The sequence below is a fragment of the Hypanus sabinus genome, chromosome 4 (assembly GCF_030144855.1).
Source record: "Hypanus sabinus isolate sHypSab1 chromosome 4, sHypSab1.hap1, whole genome shotgun sequence".
Taxonomy (NCBI): Eukaryota; Metazoa; Chordata; class Chondrichthyes; order Myliobatiformes; family Dasyatidae; genus Hypanus; species Hypanus sabinus.
Window position 1 is genome coordinate 24776783 of NC_082709.1, and position 26284 is coordinate 24803066.

Sequence of the window (26284 nt, forward strand, 5' to 3'; positions counted from 1 at the left end):
GATAGGAGAGTATTATAGGCCACCTAATGGGGCGCGTGAGTTGGAAGAGCAAATGTGTAAGGAGATAGCAGATATTTGTAGTAAACACAAGGTGGTGATTGTGGGAGATTTTAATTTTCCACACGTAGACTGGGAAGCTCATTCTGTAAAAGGGCTGGATGGTTTAGAGTTTGTGAAATGTGTGCAGGATAGTTTTTTGCAACAATACATAGAAATACCGACTAGAGATGGGGCAGTGTTGGATCTCCTGTTAGGGAATGCGATAGGTCAGCTGACAGATGTATGTGTTGGGGAGCACTTCGGGTCCAGTGATCACAATAGCATTAGCTTCAATATAATTATGGAGAAGGACAGGACTGGACCTAGAGTTGAGATTTTTGATTGGAGAAAGGCTAACTTTGAGGGGATGCGAAGGGATTTGGAGAGAGTGGATTGGGTCAAGTTGTTTTATGGGAAGGATGTAATAGAGAAATGGAGGTCATTTAAGGGTGAAATTATGAGGGTACAGAATCTTTATGTTCCTGTTAGGGTGAAAGGAAAGGTTAAAGGTTTGAGGGCACCATGGTTTTCAAGGGATATTAGAAATTTGGTTCAGAAAAAGAGGGATGTCTACAATAGATATAGGCAGCATGGAGTAAAGGAATTGCTCAAGGAATATAAAGAATGTAAAAGGAATCTTAAGAAAGAGATTAGAAAAGCTAAAAGAAGATACGAGGTTGGTTTGGCAAATAAGGTGAAAGTAAATCCGAAAGGTTTCTACAGTTATATTAAAAGCAAGAGGATAGTGAGGGATAAAATTGGCCCCTTAGAGAATCAGAGTGGTCAGCTATGTGTGGAACCGAAGGAGATGGGAGAGATTTTGAATGATTTCTTCTCTTCGGTATTCACTAAGGAGAAGGATATTGAATTGTCTAAGGTGTGGGAAACAAGTAAGGAAGTTATGGAACCTATGACAATTAAAGAGGTGGAGGTACTGGCGCTTTTAAGAAATTTAAAAGTGGATAAATCTCCGGGTCCTGACAGGATATTCCCCAGGACCTTGAGGGAAGTTTGTGTAGAAATAGCAGGAGCTCTGACGGAGATCTTTAATATGTCATTAGAAACGGGGATTGTGCCGGAGGATTGGCGTATTGCTCATGTGGTTCCATTGTTTAAAAAGGGTTCTAGAAGGAAGCCTAGCAATTATAGACCTGTCAGTTTGACATCAGTGGTGGGTAAATTAATGGAAAGTATTCTTAGAGATAGTATTTATAATTATCTGGATAGACGGGATCTGATTAGAAGTAGCCAGCATGGATTTGTGCGTGGAAGGTCATGTTTGACAAACCTTATTGAATTTTTTGAAGAAGTTACGAGGAATGTTGACGAGGGTAAGGCAGTGGATGTAGTCTATATGGACTTCAGCAAAGCCTTTGACAAAGTTCCACATGGAAGGTTAGTTAAGAAGGTTCAGTCGTTAGGTATTAATGCTGGAGTAATAAAATGGATTCAACAGTGGCTAGATGGGAGATGCCAGAGAGTAGTGGTGGATAATTGTTTATCGGGATGGAGGCCGGTGACTAGCGGGGTGCCTCAGGGATCTGTTTTGGGCCCAATGTTGTTTGTAATATACATAAATGATCTGGATTAGTAAGTATGCCGATGATACTAAGGTAGGAGGTGTTGTGGATAATGAGGTGGGTTTTCAAAGCTTGCAGGGAGATTTATGCCGGTTAGAAGAATGGGCTGAACGTTGGCAGATGGAGTTTAATGCTGAGAAGTGTGAGGTTCTACATTTTGGCAGGAATAATCCAAATAGAACATACAGGGTAAATGGTAGGGCATTGAGGAATGCAGTGGAACAGAGAGATCTAGGAATAACAGTGCATAGTTCCCTGAAGGTGGAGTCTCATGTAGATAAGGTGGTGAAGAGGGCTTTTGGAACGCTGGCCTTTATAAATCAAAGCATTGAGTACAGAAGTTGGGATGTAATACTAAAGTTGTACAAGGCATTGGTAAGGCCAAATTTGGAATATTGTGTGCAGTTCTGGTCACCGAATTATAGGAAAGATATCAATAAATTAGAGAGAGTGCAGAGACGATTTACTAGGATGTTGTTACCTGGGTTTCAGCAATTAAGTTACAGAGAAAGGTTGAACAAGTTAGGTCTCTATTCATTGGAGCGTAGAAGGTTGAGGGGGGATTTGATCGAGGTATTTAAAATTTTGAGAGGGATAGATAGAGTTGACGTGAATAGGCTGTTTCCATTGAGAGTAGGGGAGATTCAAACTAGAGGACATGATTTGAGAGTTAGGGGGCAGAAGTTTAAGGGAAACACGAGGGGGTATTTCTTTACTCAAAGAGTGATAGCTGTGTGGAATGAGCTTCCTGTAGAAGTAGTAGAGGCCAGTTCAGTTGTGTCATTTAAGGTAAAATTGGATAGGTATATGGACAGGAAAGGAGTGGAGGGTTATGGGCTGAGTGCGGGTAGGTGGGACTAGGTGAGATTAAGGGTTTGGCACGGACTAGGAGGGCCAAGATGGCCTGTTTCCGTGCTGTGATTGTTATATGGTTATATATATGTGAAGGTTGGTGGGATGCTAAGCGCGGACAAGAGGAACCCTATTCCTGATGTGGTGTCGGGAGGATGGGGTGAGGGCCGATGTGCGTGAAATAGAAGGGAGGCGAGCGAGGGCAGCGTTGATGGTGGAGGAAGGGAAGCCCCTTTCTTTGCAGAAAGATATCTCAGTTGTTCTGGGATGAAAAAGCCTTATCCTGAGAGCAGGTGCGGCGGAGACGGAGGAACCGAGAAGGGAGTGACATTTTTACAATTGACAGGGTGGGAAAGAAATGTAGTCCATATAGCCGTGACAGTCAGTGGGTTTATAAAAAGATATCAGTATCTCCAAAGATGGAAACGGAGATCGAGAAAGGGGAGAGGAGTGTCGGAAATGGACCGAGTAAATCTGAGGCAGGGTGAAAGTTAGAGGCAAAGTTGCAATCGAGGAGCTCAGCATGGGTGCCGCAAGCAGCACCAATGCAGTCGTCGATGTAGCCTGGGAAGAGTTGGGGAGCGATACCGGTGTAGTCTTGGAACAGCGGACGAAAAGGCAGGCTGGAGTGCCGTGGGAGTGCCCTTCGGTTCCAAGGAAGGGGTGGGGGGGGGGGGGGGAAGAGAAGTTGTTGAGGGTGAAAACCAGTTCCGCCAGACGGAGGAGAGTGGTGGAGCAGGGAAACCGGTTGGGTCTGTCATCCAGAAAGAAGCGGAGAGCTTTCAGGCCCTCCTGGTGGTGGGGGGGGGGGGCATCCATAGTGAAAATGAGACAATCGGGGCCACGGAACGCAGTCATTGAAAAGAAGTGTCACGGACGTAGATAGGACGGGATTATCAGGAGTTGCTCCTTCAATTTGAGAATGGCCTCATTGTATTTCACTACAGATGTGTTCCTGAAAGTATCAGATAGCTTTGTTTCCTTGTGAGCATTCTATAATTTGTACCTTTTGTCTCGATTCGGATAGCTATCTGTGTAAATCTTCATTTGTTGGCAGTGTCTTTGGTGATCCAGATTGGAAGTGACCATCCGTCTGCCGGGGCAGCTCGAGCGTCGAACCCGGGTCCTGCGCAGGCGCGGGCGCGGGCGCGGGCGCACGGTCAGCTGGGCGGAAGTTGCGCGCGGCTCCATCTTACGTCAGTCAGAGCGGTGACTGGAACGCGTCGGGGCTCGCAGGTCAGTCAGGCGCTGGCGAACAGTTCAGATTAAAACCGCTGGTCGGTATCGCTGCCTTTCCCCAACCGGCCCCGAGCTATTCTGTGGGCCAGCGAGGTCAGGACGAGGCTCAGCGGGCCGTGTGCGCGGGAGCGCGCGCGCGCGCGCGCGACGCCGACAGGCCGGGGTGTGGCGAGCAGGGCGTCGGTTCCTGCACAATAATCCCGGTTTCCTTGTGGAAACTAATGCTTACTTCAGGGTCTTGTGTATGCCATTGCAACTACTTTCCTTTGCATGTTAGATGCTCGTTTATTCCATTTCGCAGAATTGTACGGTAGCTATTCTGATAACACCATCTGTTATCTACACCAGGCTGCGTTGGCCTTTTACACTGCTCCAGATCATCAGTTGGTTCCGTTCTGTTCCCTAGATCTTTAAGGCTTAAAGGATTCCTTGCAGCAATTTGAGGGGCATGGAAACCGTGGCTTGGTACAGTCTTTTTTCCCCCCGTAAGGGGGTCAAAACCTTGACATAGGTACAAGGAGCGAGGGGAAAGATTTAAAGGGGATACAAGAAAAAACTTTTTCAGGTAGACGGCTGGAAAGACGGAGCTGCCAGTGGAAGTGGGTGCAATTACAACATGCAAAAGACAGTCGGGCAGATACTCGGATAGGAGTGATTTAGAGAAGAATCAGGTGTAAATGGGACTAGTTCAGGTAGGCAGCGTGGTTGCATTGATGAATTGGGCTGTAGGGTCGATTTCCATGATCTGATAAAGGAAATTCAAAAGTCACTTCACAATGTACAAATAAAAAGTTATTTTATCCAAAGACATCCCCACTATTAGGAAGTAGTTGTACTTTACACTCTTTTAGAATGAATTTGTGAATGAAAATTAATATAAGAATGCGGATGTTAATGGAGTGCATCTATTTTAGAAAAGTGTGTGTCGGGGCGGGCAGTGAATGATGATGTGGATCACTTTGCTAATCATCTAAGGACGAAATACTGCCGTCTACATTTAAAACATTGGTTCTGTGGAATGCACCAGTGTAGACACATCACATGAGGCTAATGAGTGGAGGAATGGTTTGCTTATCCATCAAATTCCATACAAAGCCTGATTATTAGAATCAAAGAATGCTACAGCACATAAACTGCCCTTCAGACCATCTTGTCTATGCCGAACTGCCTAGTCCCATTGACCAGCATGTGGACCATAGCCCTCCATACCCCTCTCAGCTATGTACCTATCCAGATTTATCTTAAGTGTTGATATTAAACTCACATCTACCATTTTAGCGGATAGCTTGTTGCTCACCCTCTGAGTGTAAAAAATGACTCCTCATGTTCCCCTTAAACATTTCACTTATCACCCTTAACCAATGACCTCTAGCTCTAATTTCACCCAACCTCAGTAGAAAAGCTTGCTCACAGTTAGCCTATCTATTCCCCCCCCTCCCGAATTTTGTACACCTCTATCAAATCTCTCCTCATCCTTCTACACTAGGGAATGAAGTCCAAACCTATTCAAGCTTCCCTTTTAATTAGGTCTTCAAGTCATGACAATATCCTTATAAATTTTCTCTGCACTCTTTCAATCATATTGACATCTTACCAAAGCTGCACATAATACTTCCAAATTAGGCCTCACCATTGTTGTATACAATTTCAACATGACATTCTAACTCTTGTACTTAGGTTTATGAAGGCCAATGTGCCAGAAGCTACCTTTACAACATTATTATCACAGACAGATGGTGCGAAACTTGTTTTGTGGCAGCATACAGTGCAAGCATAAAAATTACCAAAAGTTGCAACATAAATAGTGCAAAAGATGAAAAATAAGGTACTGTTCAGAAATCTGATGGCAGAAAGGAACAAATTGTTTTTGAAATGATGAATATGGGTTTTCAGGCTCCTGTATCTCGTTTCAGATGGTAGTAATGCAAAGAGAGCAAGTCCTGGATGGTGAGGGTCTTTAATGATCAATGCTGCCTTCTTAAGAATGTCCTCGGTGGTAGGGAGGATTGTGCCTGTAATGGAACTGGCTAAGAGTATAACCCTCTGCAGCCTCTTATGATCCTGTGCATTGAAGACTTTGTGGTGTCTGGCTGTGGTGCAACCAGTCAGAATGCTCTGCACTATACATCTGTGGAAATTCGCAAGTGTTGGTGACATACCAAATCTCCTCAAGCTTTAGTAGAGCTGCCTGCATGCTCCTGGCATCCACGGCAAGTTATCAGCTTTTACTCCTACTGTATATAGTGAATTACCAAAACAAATGTTTCTTTGTTTCTCACTGGAATTTAGAAGATTGAAGGGGGATCTTATTGAAATGTATAAAATTCTAAAGGGATTGGACAGGCTAGATGCAGGAAGATTGTTTCCGATGTTGGGGAAGTCCAGAATGAGGGGGTCACAGTTTAAGGATAAAGGGGAAGCCTTTTAGGACCAAGATGAGGAAAAACTTCACACAGAGAGTGGTGAATCTGTGGAATTCTCTGCCACAGAAAACAGTTGAGGCCGGTTCATTGGCTATATTTAAGAGGAAGTTAGATATGGCCCTTGTGGCTAAAGGGATCAGGGGGTATGGAGGGAAAGCAGATACAGGGTTCTGAGTTGGATGATCAGCCACGATCATGAATCATGAATGGCGGTGCAGGCTCGAAGGGCCGAATGGCCTACTCCTGCACCTATTTTCTATGTTTTGCACCACCCAGAGTGTAGCTATCTTGGTATACCACACCATTTGCATGTAAATAATGAAATAGGATTCCTTTTATTTTTATGTGTCTTTCAGTTGTTTGTTTCTTGCACTTTTTTTAGGCATTGTATTTATTTAATTTTTAAATCAGGATTTGAAGAAATTGTCGTACATACTTTTTCCTTCTGTTGTGCTGATTTTCCCTTGTTAAGCTTTCAGTTTGTGTCACTGCTGAGAATGATCACACCTTTAAGACTGTAAAGCATGCTGTCTAATCCTTAATTACTAACTTGCTTTCCAGGTGTTCGCTTCTCAAGCTATCTCATCCCTGCTCTTCCAGTTCTCAATGCACATGATTTATTTTCTCTTGCTCTCAACACTGTTTTACAATCTAGGTAATCTTGATGTAACTCCATGGTCTTGTTTATATTGTATTTATATTGCTTTCTTTCAACCTTTTACACTAATAACCGTGCCCTCCTGTGCTTTTATCTAAAACCACATTTGTTTATTTAGGTTCCCTTGAGTCCATCTGTACACTTTACGCCAAATACTCCCTATTCTATAGTGAGTGCTACTCTTTGATTCTGAAGTAAATATTTTTATTCAGTTCATTATTTATTAATGGTTAGCTTGTAATGATGATCCCTTGTTCTAATCTTAACAGCAAAAAATAGAAGCATGATAAGGCCAACCAGACCTTTTAACCTGATCTTAATCTGCTCATTAAGATCACCTCAATGCCATTTTATAGAATTATCCCCATAACCTTTGATTCCCTTAATGTCCAGAAATCTATGTTTTGAATCAACAAATAGCTTCACCCTTCACAATCCAACTAGGTTCAGCAGTGCCCTCTGAGTGGGATAAAATACATTTCTCAGTCTTAAATGGTCTACCCCAATCTTAAACTGTGTCTCCTAAGCCACAAGAAACACCTTCCCTGCCTCTAAGCAGTCAGGATATTGAAAGTATTTTGTATGTTTCAATGAGATTTCACTGCATTCCCTCTAAGAGAAGTACATTATCTTTTTACATAAGGACCAAAACTACTCATTACTCTGGGTGTGTTCCCACCAAGGCCTGGTATGATTGCAATTGGACTTCCTTATTCCTGTATGGAAATCTTTTCATAATAGAAGCTAACATACAATTTACCAAGTGTAACCATTTCAACAATTTCATCAAATTCTTTCAGAATTTAGAGTTCTATAAAATAAGTTCTCAGTCTTTTCTAGAGAAAGCTATCATTTTCTAGAGAAACATGGTTGGTTGCATAAATAAACTTGGAAATTAGACCATAAATAACATGTGAAATTCAGTACAGAAAAATAAGTGTTTCATTTCAAGATTAAAGGAATTCAAGATTGGTTAACTGTTTTAGTAGAGTAGTACTAAATTGAAACAATTACATTTCCTTTTACAGTAAGTGAAACAAAACAGGTGTTTGGGGTGTGTTAAAGGAATCGGAATCAGGTTTAATATCACTGGCATATGTCATGAAGTTTGTTTTTTGCAGCTGTACAGTGTAATACTTAATACAAAAATGATTAATAGCGTGAAGATATATACACACAATCACAGTACTGTGCAAAATACCTCGGTACATTTACAGCTAGGGTTCCTAAGACTTTTGCACAGTATTGCATTCGTCAGTGTGGAGCAGAGGGCGAGTTTATAAATCTGGCAGGAGCAAAGGATGTTGAGAATGGCAAGGGTGGAGCAGAATGTGGAACAGGTGGCAGAAAAGGAGTGCCAGTGTAGGGGCTGGCGTGGATGCAGACAGACCTAGCCCTGAGAAACTAGGCAAGGTAATTTGACTTCAAACAATTTGTTTGATCATTACAGAATATGTCTCTGATGCAACCTGCTCTCTTCCCTCTCCCTTCCCCTTTACCTAACCATGATTCCCCTCTCTCCACCCTCTTCCCACTCTCAGTCCACAAGAGACCCATATCAGAATCAGGTTTATCAAAACCTCAAACACGAGGAAATCTGCAGATGCTGGAAATTCAAGCAACACACACAAAATGCTGTTGGAATGCAGCAGGCCAGGCAGCATCTACAGGGAGAAGCGCTGTTGACATTTCGGGCCAAGACCCTTTGTTAGGACTAACTGAAAGGAAAGATTGTAAAAGATTTGAAAGTAGGAGGGGGAGGGGAAAATGCAAAAAGATAGGAGAAGACCGGAGGGGGTGGGGTGTGTTGTGGTTTCTTGTGCCCCACAAACGACCAGGAAACGCCAGAAGATTCTTCAAGGAGTATTAAACTTTAATTTGCAAATCAAAGCTGAGACAGTCATTGAGCTAGTCGCTGATTGCCCACCGATCCTTGTACATAGCATTTTTTATAGCGATCTCCTGGTTTAGTTGCATTAGCATATCCAATCGGTCTATAGTTGCGTATCATAAGTACATCTGCCACTATTGACTTTAATTCTGTTCTAATCTACATCTCTTAGCTACCTCTCATTAACACACCATTGTCTACATCCTTCAGATTTCATTCTCCTGCTAAATTAGATACATGCATAGCAAATAGCAAGTTTCAAAGCTGACTGCATAGTTTTGGTTACACAGCAAACAATTTCAAATTTTATACTCCAATATATCCCCCCTTTGAGACCCAGAGGGTCTCACACAAAGAAAGAAGACTACGAGTCCGCGCACAAAAGCCCCAATAAACTCAAGCATTTATTCCCAAATCTCGGGTTAAACTATAATTTTCTGTGCCAAAACCTCAAAGTATTCTCTCCCTGTTACCCTGGGCCACTGAGCCAAAAACCTGTCCCTCTGTACCTGAGACAGGGAAAAAGACTCAGAAGCCCTTACAATCTACTCCCACACTGTCGTTTTGCTCTTGTTCATCCTGCAGGTGTTGTAGGCTGTAACGATATATTTTCAGTGTTTCTTTCTCCACTAAGCTTGCTTCAGTAATTGTCACGAGCATCAGAAATTGTTTGGTTGCAGCATGCACTACAAGAGACTTGAGACAAGGAAGAAAACAGCATAGCACAAGCGCATAGCTCAACAATACAATATTGACAGTAATTGCCATTTTAGTCAGCCATGCTCCCCATCCTCTGAGTCTACTTTCTAACCAGTCAAATAACTGATGTCCGAATCCTGCATTCTGTTTGACCTCCGTCCACAGATTCTTTAATTTATTCATTGCTCTGGTGAAAGACCCTTCTGGGCTAGTATTGTTCAGTATGAAAGTGCAGCATTGTTCTCCAAACATTACACACACACACCCTTTTTCTGCCAAAAGCCAATCCAGTACCTGTCTGTTTTGCCACGCCATCCTGCTAGTTGCATCCAGCTGTTGCCCTAAGGCCTCCATTGCATCATTGGTGTAGTTGATGAATCTCTGTTGATTGTAGTATATATAGTTTATCCATTCAACATTTTTGCTTACCCCTATCACAGGTATGATAGCTTCCCAGCCTGCAGCAATCTCATTCCGTGCCTTGAATTCGTTAGGTATACCTCTCGGCTATCCTATACTGTCAATCCGGATTGTCGGGTCAGGTTCATATTTTCTCTTCTGCCGTAGCAGTATCCGCTGCTCAGGGAAGTTAGCGTTGGACTGTACTTCAGGGGACAGTATAACTTCCTGAAGCAGCATGACACGCGTACATGTTCCTTCCCACCTGAGGGGGAGCGTAGATCTCAGACCTCCTTCCTGTCCACACAGCCACCAAGTGTCTGCTAATGGGATAGTCTGAGAGTCCATTGCACCCTCAGGAGGAGGAGAACCCGTTAAGTGTCTTTTACCTGGGGTTACATCCCACGTCTGAGTGCAGTTGCCTCGGAAGTGGCCAACCGGATGAGTGCCCACCTGCGTGAAACATTCATAATTCAGATGGTCCTGCATTATAAGCTATTGCAGTGTAGGTGTCTGGTTTCTTTTATTTATAGCCCGTGGTCTGCTGTAATTGCATTCAGAGGCAAGTTTGCTTTGATCAAACTGCGAGGAAGCCTGATATAGCATACACCAATAGGGGCACATTGGTGCATTGTTCATGCAGTTTTGATAGCAGGGATCTGCTTTAACGCAAATCCTCATGAAACAAGCCCTAACTGGACCTGGACACCGTCATTCGCATTGTTCCCTGTGCTCTCTTCGCCACCGCGTGCAGGTGGAGGAGTTATAAGGCATGGGAACTACATGGCTGAGTGGGGCTTTCCCTTGAGCACAGGTAACAATTCTGTCTCTTCATCATTCCTGCCGTGTAAGTTGCCCATTGATACCACTGATTAGTATGTGTCTGTAACCATGGCGAGGAGGTAAGTGTTGTGCTCCTCTTAATACTTTTCTGTAGGTTCTATGGGGACTTACCAGTCCCATTCCATATCTGCCACACTAATGGTTTCCAAGTCTGCACTGGAGTATGTGGGTGCTTTGTCCCCAGGGGCACGACTGGTCGTTCCGAGCTCATCCCCATTATCTGAAGAAGCCCGACTATCCACCACCACATCCTGAGGGTCTTCAGGCCCGTCCTCAGAATCAAAAATTTCCCTTACTAATTGATCAAACTCCTGCGGTGCAGTGTCAGCTTCTTGTTCCTCCTGTCTGTCTCCTGCTAACTGCTCTTCCACATTACTTACCTCAGACACCTCACCTGATTGCCCTTGCGGGACTGCTCTCGTGCAGTGGTTTAGATGGTACCAGGTGGAGCGTCCTTCTACCTGAACTGCGGTGGGTGATGCCTTGGTCACTGTAAAGGGTCCTTCCCTTCTTGGCTCATTCCACTTTTTCCTAAAAACTCGCACGTAAACCTGGTCTCCTGGTTTGATCGGTCTTTCCCCTTGTATGGTTTCCGGCTCTTTCTGTTTTTCCTGTGCATAAATAGACCTATGTATCATAGTTAGCTGCTGCATGTATTGTTTCAATTCTATTTCCAATTGTTCCAAACTAGGTCCTTTCTTTCTTTCTAAATCTTTTTATTAATATTAGTAATATGGACAGAATACAGATGATATATTGATAAAGAAATTACCAACATACACATTCCATTACATATGAAAAAAAACATACATAATAGTTACAATATAAATGAGTTTACCAAGACATAAGCCATAAGATATATGTATGGACATAGTAAATCTAAATATTTCATAATGTATAATATAAAAAAACAGAAAAAAGAAAGAAAAAAAACAAAAAAAAATTTATATAATGCAGAACTAGCTAATCTAATCTAATAACTATAACTAATAAGTAATATAAAAGAAAAAAAAACAAAAGAGAAGGAAAAAAAAGCGGGCTGTTTATAATATCTCACAAAAATAAGTATTCATCAATGCCGTCACTTCCGGTCCTCTCAAAATACATAACCTAAAAGCTGGGAAATCAAATGAACTTGGCACAGGGTCATATTACATCATATAAAAATGTTGAATAAATGGTCTCCATAACTTTTCAAATTTAATAGAAGTCTCAAAAGTACCACTTCTAATTTTTTCTAAATTTAAACATAACATAGTTTGAGAGAACCAATTAAATACAGTGGGAGGATCAATTTCTTTCCAATTCAACAATATAGATCTTCTAGCCATCAGAGTTAGAAATGCAATCATTCGACGGGCTGAAGAAGATAAATGCAGTGAGTCTAACACTGGTAAACCAAAAATTGCGGTAATAGGATGAGGTTGTAAATCGATATTCAAAACCGCAGAAATAATATCAAAAATATCTTTCCAATATTTCTCCAAAAATGAACACGACCAAAACATGTGAGTTAAAGACGCAATTTCAGAATGACATCTATCACAAATAGGACTTATATGAGAGTAAAAATGAGCTAATTTATCCTTGGACATATGGGCCCTATGTACGACCTTAAATTGTATTAGTGAATGTTTGGCACATAACGATGATGTATTAACTAATTGAAGAATTCTATCCCAATTCTCACTAGAAATACTAAAACTAAGCTCTCTTTCCCAATCCTGTTTAGTCTTATAAAGAGGCTCTGAACGTATCTTCATAATTATATTATAAAGTTTTGAAATAAGCCCTTTTTGAAAAGGGTCTAATTCAAATAAACTCTCCAAAGTATCTGAAGGCACAAAATTTGGAAACGTAGAGAGTACAGAACTTAAAAAATGTCTAATCTGTAAATATCTAAAAAAATGAAATCTCGGCAAGTTATATTTGTTGGATAATTGTTCAAAAGACATGAAACAATTATCTAAAAATAAATCAGAAAATTTTAGTAATCCCTTAGTTTTCCAAGCTGAATAAGCTTGATCTATAATGGAAGGGTGAAAAAAACAATTAGATACAATAAGACTATTTAAAACGAATTGAGTCAACCCAAAAAATCTCCGAAATTGAAACCATATACGCAATGTATGTTTAACTATCGGGTTGTCAATTCGTTTCGGCAATTTAGAAAGAGCAAAAGGGAGAGAAGTCCCTAAAATAGAACCTAAAGCATAAGCTGATACCGATTTAGTTTCTAAACTCACCCAACAAGGGCCAAAAGATCCACCCCCATCTTTCAACCAACATAACAAATATCTAATATTAACTGCCCAATAGTAAAATCTGAAATTAGGTAATGCTAACCCGCCTTCCTTTTTTGTCTTCTGTAAATATGTTTTACCTAACCTGGGATTTTTATTCTGCCATATATATGAAGAAATTTTAGAGTCAACATTAGTAAAAAAAGATTTCGGGATAAAAATTGGTATCGCTTGAAAAATATATAAAAACTTAGGTAAAATAACCATCTTAATAGCATTAATCCTACCTATTAGGGATAGAGACAAAGGTGACCACTTAGTAAACAAACCTTTAATCTGATCAATTAAGGGTAAAAAATTAAATCTAAATAAATCTTTATGGTTTTTTGTGATTTTGATCCCTAAATAAGTAAAAAAGTCATTAACTAATTTAAAGGGTAAATTTCCATAAATTGGGACCCGTTTATTCAATGGAAACAATTCACTTTTATTAAGATTTAACTTATACCCAGAAAACTCACTAAATTGAGCCAATAATGATAAAACTGCTGGAATGGATTTCTCCGGGTTAGAAATGAATAGTAATAAATCATCTGCATACAAAGATAACTTATGAATATCTGTCCCACGATTAATACCCAAAATATCCTGTGATTGTCTGATGGCAATTGCCAAAGGTTCTAAGGCAATGTTAAATAGTAATGGACTAAGAGGACATCCCTGTCTAGTGCCCCGAAATAGGCGAAAAAAAGATCTTTGATTATTGGTAACCACTGAGGCTACTGGAGTATGATAAATCAATTTAATCCATGATATAAATATCGGACTAAAATTAAACTTCTCCAACACATTAAATAAGTAAGGCCATTCAACTCTGTCAAATGCTTTCTCCGCATCTAATGAAATCACGCATTCTGAAGTATCATGTGAGGGAGTATAAACAATATTCAACAATCTCCTAATGTTAAAAAAAGAATAACGATTTTTAATAAAGCCAGTTTGATCATCTGAAATAATTTTGGGTAATACCTTCTCCAATCTAGATGCCAGTAACTTAGAAAAAATCTTGGAGTCTACATTCAATAAAGATATAGGTCTATAAGAAGCACAATTAGTAGGGTCTTTATCTTTCTTCAATATTAGAGAAATGGAAGCTCTATAAAAAGATTGTGGCAAATTCCCTAATCTAATGGCCTCCTCAAAAACCTTACCTAACCAAGGGGAAAGAGTAGCAGAAAAAAATTTAAAAAATTCAACTGTATAACCATCTGGACCCGGTGCTTTCCCAGAATTCATTGAGGAAATAGCCCCCTTAATTTCTACATCCGTAATAGGAGTATCCAATATCAAAAGATCATCAGATGATAACCTTGGAAAATTTAATTTTCCAAGAAAATCAGACATGGTATTATAATCTTGAGGAAATTCAGATTGATACAGGGAGGTGTAGAAATCTTGAAATGCCTTATTTATCTCATCATGATTCTGTCAGATTCCTATTCTGCTGACCAATCTTAGTGATTTGACGTTTAACCAGAGCATTCTTCAATTGACTAGCTAACAGTTTACCAGATTTATCACTATGTATATAAAAATCAGATTTAGTTTTCATTAATTGATTTTCAATCGAGGATGTAAGTAATAAACTATGTTCCATTTGAAGTTCAACCCTTTGTTTGTAAAGCTCCTTACTAGGAGCAATCGAATATTTCTTATCAATCTCTTTAATTTTATCAACCAATAAAAGAGTTTCCATCTTGATACGTTTCCTCAAACCAACAGAATAAGAAATAATCTGTCCACGTATATAAGCTTTAAAAGTGTCCCAAAGTGTTCCGCAGGAAATATCATCTGTAGAATTAGTTGAGAAGAAGAAGTCGATCTGCTCCTCCATAAATTTTATAAAGTCAGAGTCTTGCAACAAGGTAGAGTCAAATCGCCATTGTCTAGCATTAGAAGCTGTATCCGTAAATTTCATAGAAAGTAATAACGGAGCATGATCAGAGATAGCTATAATATCATAGTTACAACCGATTACCAATGGAATAAAACAAGAGTCTACAAAAAAATAATCAATTCTTGAATAAGAGTGATAAACATGTGAGAAAAAAGAAAACTCTTTGTCATTAGGATACCGGAATCTCCAAATATCAAAAACTCCATTGTCAGTCAAAAAAGAGTTAATACAAGTGGCCGACTTATTAGGTAAAGTCTGAATAGATAAAGATTTATCCATCAGAGGATTTAAACAACAATTAAAGTCACCACCCATTATTAACTTATATTCGTTTAGATTGGGTAAAGAAGTAAATAAAGACTTAAAAAAAGTCAGGACAATCCACATTTGGAGCATAAACATTAACCAAAGCAACCTTTTTATTACAAAGTAAACCCGTAATTAACAAAAATCTGCCATTCGGATCCGAAAAAATATCATGTTGAACAAATGAAATAGAGGAGTCAATAAAAATTGAAACTCCTTTTACTTTAGCATTCGAATTTGCGTGATACTGTTGACCCCGCCAAAATCTAAAAAAACAAAATTTGTCCTCCCTCCTCACATGAGTTTCTTGTACAAAAATGATATGAGCATTAAGTCTTTGGAATACTTTGAAAATCTTCTTTCGTTTAATTGGATGATTTAAACCATTAGTATTCCAAGACACAAAATTAATGGTCTGAGCCATAATTCTTTAATCAACCCTTTGGTATAGAAAGGGTTAACCAACTTATAAACTCATGCACCCGGAAGAGGAACAAAAGTAGTGAGAAGACCCGGAAGTGACGACAACACAGACATATTTGAAGTTCAAAAACAGCCCGAATAAAAAAACTAACACATACTGGTACAAAAAAAATAGAATTAGAAAACAGACCATCCCCCCACCCCCCGAGAAAAAGAGAAAAAGCCAAAATATGACTTAAAAAGAGAAAAAGTAAGACTAATCCTACCCCCATGTCAGCTGAAGAACACTCCATATAAAAAGGGTATATATAAAAGAATCACCCCAACTTTAAAAATAAAATCGCTCTAATAAAAACCATATTTCTAAGTATAGTTGTAAAAAGAATAAAAATATAATCACTAAAAAACAATTATAACTCGGGCTGTGGCCCAGACAAAACAAAAAATATTTAAGCTAAGATAAGCGATGCATTGTACGGAAGAAACGCGAAAAATATAAACATAATGCCATCTTAAGCAAAACCAAAAATCTTTTCCAAAAAACCACCATCTTAATCAAGGAAAAATTTACCTTCAAAGAATTAAAAATATACCTTCGAAGGAACAAAGTTAATAGACAAGTATGTAGTTAAATGATTAAAGTGTGTAAGACAAAACAATTAACATGACGCAAACACACTTTAACTTAAGTATAAAGTGTAGGATGAACCTACACCAATAACCAGATTTTAATTCTGGTTTAAGAGATCGAGAACCATCTTACACGATCAGAATCATTCATTTATTAAAGACTGGTGTCTGTAGCAGTAGGGAAGTTCTCCTCCAGATATTTTCTCGCTTCTGAAGTTGAAAGGAAAACCTGTCGTGGAGCATTCGACGGAGAAATTCGAAGCTTCGCAGGGTATAGAAGCGCAGGTTTCAGATTTTTCTCATAACATTCAGCCATCAACGGTTTAAAAAGAAGCCTTCTTTTTAAAAGATCTGGACTAAAATCTTCGATCAGGCGGAAGCAAAAATCTTTGATTTTAATCATTCCTACCCGACAAGCTGCTCTTATAGCTTGTTCTTTGTCATGTACATAATGGAACCGGACAATTACCACCGAAGGTTTGTCTGTAACACTCGGTGATCGACGCCGAATTCTATGTGCCCGATCCAATAAAGGGGGGTTATTCGGGAAAATCGTCGGAAACGCTTCTTTTAAAAGTTGAGCAAAATATTTCGAAGGGTCATCTTTTTCTATGCCGTCTGGAAGACCAAGTATACGTAAGTTCTGTCTTCTGGACCGATTCTCAAAATCGTCACTCTTGGCTTTAAGGGCTTCCATCAGCTTAATGGTCGAAATTAAATCCTGTTGCAGTTTTCCAATAGTCAAATCTCGCTTCCGAGCTTCTTCTTGCAGAGACGCAATAAGAGCTTGTTGCTGTTTAATTACTAAATCCGTCTTAACCATGTACTCTTGAAAAGCCTTTATATCTTCTTTAAAAAATTGTTGTAGTTCAGCAAATTTTTTATCCAAAACCTCCATAAACAATTCAAAAGTTAATTGTGTTTGTTGTGTCGGAGCCTGCTTTTTTCCGTTACCGTTTGGATTACGTCCGGGATCCCGTCCCTTAGACCTGAGAGACATTTCTGTTTGCATATCTTCAAAAGTTCACAACAAACTCTTGGCAGTAAATCCAAAAAAGAAGAATAAAGAAACTTTCGGTATAGGTAAAAATTAGCTGAATAAGGGTGATCAAAGGTTAAAAAAAGTAAAGGTTATGGAGCGAATCCAAAACGGTACTCACTCCATGAGCGTCTCCAGCTGACTCCTAGGTCCTTTATACGGCCCTCTCCACTGGGGCACTGGCATGGGCCTCCCAGTGAGCATCTCATGCAGTGTCAGGCATGTCATTGGATTAGTTTGCATGCGGTAACTCATCAATGCTAACGGTAAAGCATCGACCCAATTAAGTTTAGTGTCTGCAAAAATTTTGTTCAGTTTGGTTTTCAGGGTTCCATTAATTCTCTCTACCATGCCCTGCGACTGAGGGTGGTATAGGTATACACATCCAAATCTTTGCTTTATCCTCAGCGCTTGTAGTACCAATTTGACCACTTTCTGGATAAAAGCTGAACCATTGTCTGAGCTAATTTCTGTAGGTATTCCAAACCTTGGGATCACTTCATTTGTCAGAAATTTTACCACTGTCTTTGCCCCTTGAAGGTACCGCCTCCACCCATCTGCTAAATCGATCAGTTACTACCAGCATGTATCTTTTCCCTCTCACTGTCTTTATCATGTCTACGTAATCGATCACTAGATGTTTAAATGGTCCTTCAGGTAGGGGAATGTGACCAATTGGGGTTGTAATTCCCTTCCGAACATTATTCTGTGCGCATTCCTCGCACTGTGACAAGACAAAGTCCACTGAAGCCTGTAAATAAGGTGACCAAAAACCATCCTTCTTTACTTTCTTTATCACTTTCCCCCTTGCACAATGGTCAATCCCATGCGCTTCTGAAATCAGGATCATCAGTAGAGGGGTGTGTGCTACCAACAAACCGTCTTCCGTGCTCCACAAGCCTTCCGGGTTCTGCTTGGCCCCCCTTCGTCTCCACATTGTCTGTTCTGCCAAAGTTGCCTTACCTTGTATTTCAATTAGGTCCTCTACGTCAGGTTCTGGAGCTAGGCTTACCTGGGGGGCAATGACAGCTGATGTACACCCGGACGCTTTTCTGGCTGCCTCGTCCGCAGCTTGATTTCCCTTTGTTATTACATCATTTCCCTTTTTATGTGCCTGGCATTTTACTATAGCCAATGCTTTAGGTTTCATCATGGCTTTTATTGTGTAGAATTTGCTGACAATGTTGTATGGGATCTCCACTACTTTTTTTAAAACCTCTCTACTTCCACACTGCCCCAAACAAATGGCATACTCCATGAGCATATGCCGAATCAGTATAGATGTCTACTTTCTCCCCTTCCATCATTTCACACACAGCTGTCAGGGCTTTGATTTCCGCTAGTTGGGCGGAACACAGTTGGGGATAGGACTCCAACCTAATAATCTTATAGCTTGACTGATCCTGCTGCACTACTGAGAACCCTGCATGATTTCCATCATAATCCCTATAACAAGAGCCATCTACGAACAGAACCTTTTTATCTGCATCCTCTCGTGGTTCTGACTGTAAATCTGCTCTCAATTTGGCAAATGCCATCGTCTTCCCTACACAATCATGGGGTTCAAGGTGAAGGAGGCCCGGGAAGGAGGGAAGATATATAAAGAACGCCGCCTTAAGAAGCGGGCAGCGGAGTGAGCCAGGCGCAGATTGTAGGGCTTGGGCTCAGACGGCTTAGGCGGAAGAGGGCACAGTAGGCTTATCTTTTAGTTCTTGTATTTTCAGTTATTTGGGAGGTATGAGTGTGAGGGCAGCTTGTTGTTCTCGGTGTCGGATGTGGGAGATCCTGGAGTCTCCGAGCCTCCCGGACGTCCACATCTGCGCCAGGTGCGCCGAACTGCAGCTCCTGAGGGACCGAGTTAGGGAACTGGAGCTGCAGCTCGATGACCTTCGCCTGGTCAGGGAGAGTGAGGAGGTGATAGAGAGGAGTTACAGGCAGGTGGTCACTCCGGGACCACGGGAGGCAGATAGGTGGGTTACAGTCAGGAAGGGGAAGAGGCAGGTACTAGAGAGTACCCCAGTGGCTGTACCCCTTGACAATAAGTACTCATGTTTGAGTACTGTTGGGGGGGACAGCCTACCTGGTAGGAGTGACAGTGGCCGAGCCTCCGGCACAGAGGACGGCCCTGTAGCTCAGAAGGGTAGGGTTAGAAGAAAGAGGTCCATAGTAATAGGGGACTCAATAGTCAGGGGCTCAGACAGGCGTTTCTGTGGAGGTGACCGGGAGTCCCGGATGGTAATTTGCCTCCCTGGTGCCAGAGTTCGGGACGTTTCTGATCGCGTCCAAGATATCCTGAAGTGGGAGGGTGAAGAGCCAGAGGTCATGGTACATGTAGGTACCAATGATATAGGAAGGAAAGGGGAAGAGGTCCTGAAACGAGAGTATAGGGAGTTAGGAAGGCAGTTAAGAAGAAGGACCGCAAAGGTAGTAATTTCGGGATTACTGCCTGTGCCACGCGACAGAGAGAGTAGGAATAGGATTAGGTGGAGGATGAATGCGTGGCTGTGGGATTGGAGCAGGGGGCAGGGATTCAAGTTTCTGGATCATTGGGACCTCTTCTGGGGCAGGAGTGACCTGTTCAAGAAGGACGGGTTACACTTGAATCGTGGGGGGACCAATATCCTAGCGGGGAGGTTTGCTAGGGCTACAGGGCGGACTTTAAACTAGTAAGATGGGGGGGCGGGAGACTATTTGAGGAGACTATGGGAGAGGAGGTTAGTTCACCAGTGGAGCAAGTAAATAGTGTGTGAGGAAGGAAAGGCAGGTGATGGAGATGGGATGCGCTCAGCCCGAAGATGTAGGGGAGAAGAAAGAAAAGGATAATAAATTTGAATGCATTGTTAGGGATGGAAAGAGAGGAGGAGATGGAGAGTATCTTAAATGTATCTATGTTAATGCTAGGAGCATTGTAAGAAAGGTGGATGAGCTTAAAGCGTGGATTGATACCTGGAATTATGATGTTGTAGCTATTAGTGAAACATGGTTGCAGGAAGGGTGTGATTGGCAACTAAATATTCCTGGATTTAGTTGCTTCAGGTGTGATAGAGTAGGAGGGGCCAGAGGAGGAGGTGTTGCATTGCTTGTCCGAGAAAATCTTATGGCGGTGCTTTGGAAGGATAGATTAGAGAGCTCCTCTAGGGAGGCCATTTGGGTGGAATTGAAGAATGGGAAAGGTGCAGTAACACTGATAGGAGTGTATTATAGGCCACCTAATGGGGCGCGTGAGTTGGAAGAGCAAATGTGTAAGGAGATAGCAGATATTTGTAGTAAACACAAGGTGGTGATTGTGGGAGATTTTAATTTTCCACACGTAGACTGGGAAGCTCATTCTGTAAAAGGGCTGGATGGTTTAGAGTTTGTGAAATGTGTGCAGGATAGTTTTTTGCAACAATACATAGAAATACCGACTAGAGATGGGGCAGTGTTGGATCTCCTGTTAGGGAATGCGATAGGTCAGCTGACAGATGTATGTGCTGGGGAGCACTTCGGGTCCAGTGATCACAATAGCATTAGCTTCAATATAATTATGGAGAAGGACAGGACTGGACCTAGAGTTGAGATTTTTGATTGGAGAAAGGCTAACCTTGAGGGGATGCGAAGGGATTTGGAGAGAGTGGATTGGGTCAAGTTGTTTTATGGGAAGGATGTAATAGAGAAATGGAGGTCATTTAAGGGTGAAATTATGAGGGTACAGAATCTTTATGTTCCTGTTAGGGTGAAAGGAAAGGTTAAAGGTTTGAGGGCACCATGGTTTTCAAGGGATATTAGAAATTTGGTTCAGAAAAAGAGGGATGTCTACAATAGATACAGGCAGCATGGAGTAAAGGAATTGCTCAAGGAATATAAAGAATGTAAAAGGAATCTTAAGAAAGAGATTAGAAAAGCTAAAAGAAGATACGAGGTTGGTTTGGCAAATAAGGTGAAAGTAAATCCGAAAGGTTTCTACAGTTATATTAAAAGCAAGAGGATAGTGAGGGATAAAATTGGCCCCTTAGAGAATCAGAGTGGTCAGCTATGTGTGGAACCGAAGGAGATGGGAGAGATTTTGAATGATTTCTTCTCTTCGGTATTCACTAAGGAGAAGGATATTGAATTGTCTAAGGTGTGGGAAACAAGTAAGGAAGTTATGGAACCTATGACAATTAAAGAGGTGGAGGTACTGGCGCTTTTAAGAAATTTAAAAGTGGATAAATCTCTGGGTCCTGACAGGATATTCCCCAGGACCTTGAGGGAAGTTTGTGTAGAAATAGCAGGAGCTCTGACGGAGATCTTTAATATGTCATTAGAAACGGGGATTGTGCCGGAGGATTGGCGTATTGCTCATGTGGTTCCATTGTTTAAAAAGGGTTCTAGAAGGAAGCCTAGCAATTATAGACCTGTCAGTTTGACATCAGTGGTGGGTAAATTAATGGAAAGTATTCTTAGAGATAGTATTTATAATTATCTGGATAGACGGGATCTGATTAGAAGTAGCCAGCATGGATTTGTGCGTGGAAGGTCATGTTTGACAAACCTTATTGAATTTTTTGAAGAAGTTACGAGGAATGTTGACGAGGGTAAGGCAGTGGATGTAGTCTATATGGACTTCAGCAAAGCCTTTGACAAAGTTCCACATGGAAGGTTAGTTAAGAAGGTTCAGTCGTTAGGTATTAATGCTGGAGTAATAAAATGGATTCAACAGTGGCTAGATGGGAGATGCCAGAGAGTAGTGGTGGATAATTGTTTATCGGGATGGAGGCCGGTGACTAGCGGGGTGCCTCAGGGATCTGTTTTGGGCCCAATGTTGTTTGTAATATACATAAATGATCTGGATGATGGGGTGGTAAATTGGATTAGTAAGTATGCCGATGGTACTAAGGTAGGAGGTGTTGTGGATAATGAGGTGGATTTTCAAAGCTTGCAGGGAGATTTATGCCGGTTAGAAGAATGGGCTGAACGTTGGCAGATGGAGTTTAATGCTGAGAAGTGTGAGGTTCTACATTTTGGCAGGAATAATCCAAATAGAACATACAAGGTAAATGGTAGGGCATTGAGGAATGCAGTGGAACAGAGAGATCTAGGAATAACTGTGCATAGTTCCCTGAAAGTGGAGTCTCATGTAGATAGGGTGGTGAAGAGGGCTTTTGGAACGCTGGCCTTTATAAATCAAAGCATTGAGTACAGAAGTTGGGATGTAATACTAAAGTTGTACAAGGCATTGGTAAGGCCAAATTTGGAATATTGTGTGCAGTTCTGGTCACCGAATTATAGGAAAGATATCAATAAATTAGAGAGAGTGCAGAGACAATTTACTAGGATGTTGTTACCTGGGTTTCAGCAATTAAGTTACAGAGAAAGGTTGAACAAGTTAGGTCTCTATTCATTGGAGCGTAGAAGGTTGAGGGGGGATTTGATCGAGGTATTTAAAATTTTGAGAGGGATAGATAGAGTTGACGTGAACAGGCTGTTTCCATTGAGAGTAGGGGAGATTCAAACTAGAGGACATGATTTGAGAGTTAGGGGGCAGAAGTTTAAGGGAAACACGAGGGGGTATTTCTTTACTCAGAGAGTGATAGCTGTGTGGAATGAGCTTCCTGTAGAAGTAGTAGAGGCCAGTTCAGTTGTGTCATTTAAGGTAAAATTGGATAGGTATATGGACAGGAAAGGAGTGGAGGGTTATGGGCTGAGTGCGGGTAGGTGGGACTAGGTGAGATTAAGGGTTCGGCACGGATTAGGAGGGCCAAGATGGCCTGTTTCCGTGCTGTGATTGTTATATGGTTATATATATGGTTCTCCTTCATAGTCCAAAGGGAGAAAATCGGCTATATTACTGGTAGTGCATCTCTATATAGTTATGTCAGGAAATGTCAATAGCATCTGATACGCTGCTATCCTAGCTGGCGTCAGCACAAATTTCCCTCTTTCCAGCAATTCTGCTACTTTGTGGTGTGTGTACAGTCACAGGATAGCCCAGGGTTACAGATGATGCCTTTTCATATGCATAGTACAGCGCCGCCAATCCCTGATAACGGGTGGATACCCCTGAGCCACCTCATCTAGTCTCGTACTGTAGTATGCTATCGGCTGCTTTGCTTTACCTGTGCTTGTCTCTTGTGTTAGAACCGCTGTGACATAACCCTCCTGTCAGTTGGATACATACAAATGAAAAACCTCGTAGTCAGGCAAAGCTAATGCTGGTGCTGACTGCAATTCCTGCTTAATAGTATTGAAAGCTATCTCCACCTCTTCATTCCACTGTAAGCCGTTCTTCAAATTTGTATGTCCTGCTTCTTTCATTATCTTTCTCAAAGGTACCACAATCTCAGTATATTCTCCTATCCAATCTGAGCTGTACCCTGCCATTCCTAAAAACGTCGTCATCTGCCCTACAGTCTGGGGTTGTGGGGCCTTAGTTATTGCCTCAATCTGATCTGGTGCTATCGCCTTCACTCCCTTGGATATTACCCTGCCTAAGTATTCCACTTGCTGCGTGCAAAATTGCATTTTCTTTTCGGATACTTTATGTCCTCCGTGCGCCAGCTTCTCTAACAGAGTTATGGTGTCCTGCTCACACTGTTCCTTATTGTGGGAGCAAATCAACAAGTCATCCACATACTGTATCAATGTTCTTTCCAATGGTATGCCCTCTAGGTCTGCCTTCAACACCTGATTAAAAACGTGGTGAATGTTGAAACCATTGCAACATTCTGGTATAGGTATACCGAGCACCTCTGTAAGTAAATGCAAACAGATACTGACACTGGCCGGCCAGAGGAACGCTGAAGAAAGCCAAACACAAATCAATCACTGAAAAGTAATTTGCTTCTGGTGGAACATTAGTCAAAAGTGTGTGTGGGTTGGGGACTACCTCTACCACATTGTTTACCGCTCGCAAATCATGCACCAATCTCCACTTAGATTTATCTGCTTTTAAGACTGGCAGCAACGGGGTATTGCATGGACTGTTTGTTCTTTTAAGCATTCCTATTTCAAGCAAGCCCTGCACTGTTGATGCTATTCTCTCTTCTGCTTCTGGTCTTAGAGGGTATTGTGGTCTCCTGGGTGGAATTGCTCCTTTTTTCAGCCTTATTTCCACCGGACTAGCTGTTTTTATTTTCCCTATGTCAGTGTCATGCTGTGACCACAGAAGAGATGGCAACTCATCTAACCTATCTTTCTGCTGGCCTCTTTCCTTTCCAGCAATGGCATGTGTGGTTGGGGAGTTATTTCGACCTCTCTTACTGTCCCTACCATACCTACACTTAACATTATTTTATCTTTCTTTTTAAATCTTTTTATTCATTTTTAAGCAAACATAAATGAAACGTGAATACAAAGTGTTTGAGAGTACATAATTACTAGTTTAAGTAGACATTCAAATATATAATAATCAATATATATATAGCCTCCCAAACTCATAGTATTTATAAACAAAAGAAATAAAAAGAAAAAAAAACCCCAAAAAAATAGTTAGATATTGTAGGGCATGATAAAATAAACTTATTCAAACCAAAAAAAATTACGAAATTGAAACCAGATTCGCGATGTATATTTGACTATGGGATTAGTTATTTGTTTATTCAATTTAGCTAAAGAAAAAGGAAGTGAATATCCTAAAATTGAAAACAATGAAAAGTTTTGTACAGATTTACATTCCAAATTTACCCATTGTGGGCAAGCAGCTGTAGTCGATTCTTGTGTCCAAAATATTAAATATCATATATTAACTGCTCAATAGTAAAATCTCAAGTTTGGCAAAGCCAAACCGCCCTCCTTAGGCTTCTGTAAATATTTTTTGCCTAGTCTAGGATTTTTATTCTGCCACAGATAAGATATTTTGGAGTCAATAATATCAAAAAAAGATTTAGGAATAAAAATTGGTAATGCTTGAAATAAATATAAGAATTTGGGTATTACCATCATCTTAATAGCATTAATTCAACCAACCAATGATAAAGATAATGGAGACCACCTGGTAACAAGTTGCTTAATTTGGTCAATTAAGGGTAAAAAAATTAGCTTTAAATAAATCATTATGTTTTTTAGTAATTTTAATACCTAAATAAGTAAAATAATCTGTAACAACTTTAAATGGTAAATGTTTATAAATTGGAACTTGCATATTTAATGGAAATAATTCACTCTTATTAAAATTCAATTTATAACCAGAAAAGTTACTAAACTGAGCAAGCAAGGACGAAATAGCAGGAATAGATCTCTCAGGGTCAGATATGTATAGTAACAAATCATCAGCATATAATGATAACTTATATGTCCCCTCCCCACGAGTAATACCCAAAATATTAGGTGATTCACGAATGACTATAGCCAAAGGTTCTAAAGCGATGTCAAATAGTAAAGGACTTAAAGGACAACCTCGTCTTGTACCACGGAATAACTGAAAAAAAGATCTTTGATTATTGGTAAAAACCAAAGCCAAGGGTTTATAGTATATTAATTTAATCCATGATATAAATTTTGAACTAAAATTAAAATGCTGCAACGTATTAAATAAATATGGCCATTCAACTCTATCAAATGCTTTTTCAGCATCTAAAGAAATGACACATTCTGGTATTTTGGGTGAAGGAGTATAAATAATAATTAATTTTCTAATGTTAAAAGATGAATAGCGATTTTTAATAAATCCAGTCTGATCTTCAGAAATGATTCGATGTAATATATTTTCTAATCTAGTAGCCAAAATTTTACTAAAAATCTTAAAATCCATATTCACCAAGGATATAGGCCAATAGGATGCACATTCAATAGGGTCTTTATCTTTTTTAAGAATTAAAGAAATGGAGGCTTCATAAAAAGATTGTGGCAATTTGCCTATAATTAACGCATCTTTAAAAATTTTACAAAGCCAAGGAGAAGGTATAGAGGAAAAGGATTTTAAACATTCTGCAGTATAACCATCTGGACCAGAAGCTTTACCGGAATTCATTGAAAAAATAGCCTTTTTTATTTCGGCTTCCGTAATAGGTGTATCTAAGATCCTCTACTGTTAATTTTGGAATATTCAATTTCCTTAAAAATTCATCTATTATAGAAGAATCCTCAGCAAATTCTGATTGATAT

General features: G+C 40.4%; 1 protein-coding gene across 3 annotated transcripts in view; it reads left to right on the forward strand.

Annotated features, from left to right (window-relative positions):
* The first annotated feature begins 3612 nt into the window (after positions 1–3612).
* LOC132392580 (cytoplasmic dynein 1 intermediate chain 2-like) overlaps positions 3613–26284 on the forward strand; it is a 113222-nt gene continuing 90550 nt past the window's right edge. For 2 of the 3 annotated variants that reach the window (XM_059966644.1, XM_059966646.1), the window contains exon 1: positions 3613–3707. The gene's annotated coding sequence lies outside the window, so the exon portion shown is untranslated. Of the gene's footprint in view, positions 3708–5898; positions 5921–26284 lie in introns of those variants that run through there. The other variant, XM_059966645.1, reaches the window with a different exon arrangement.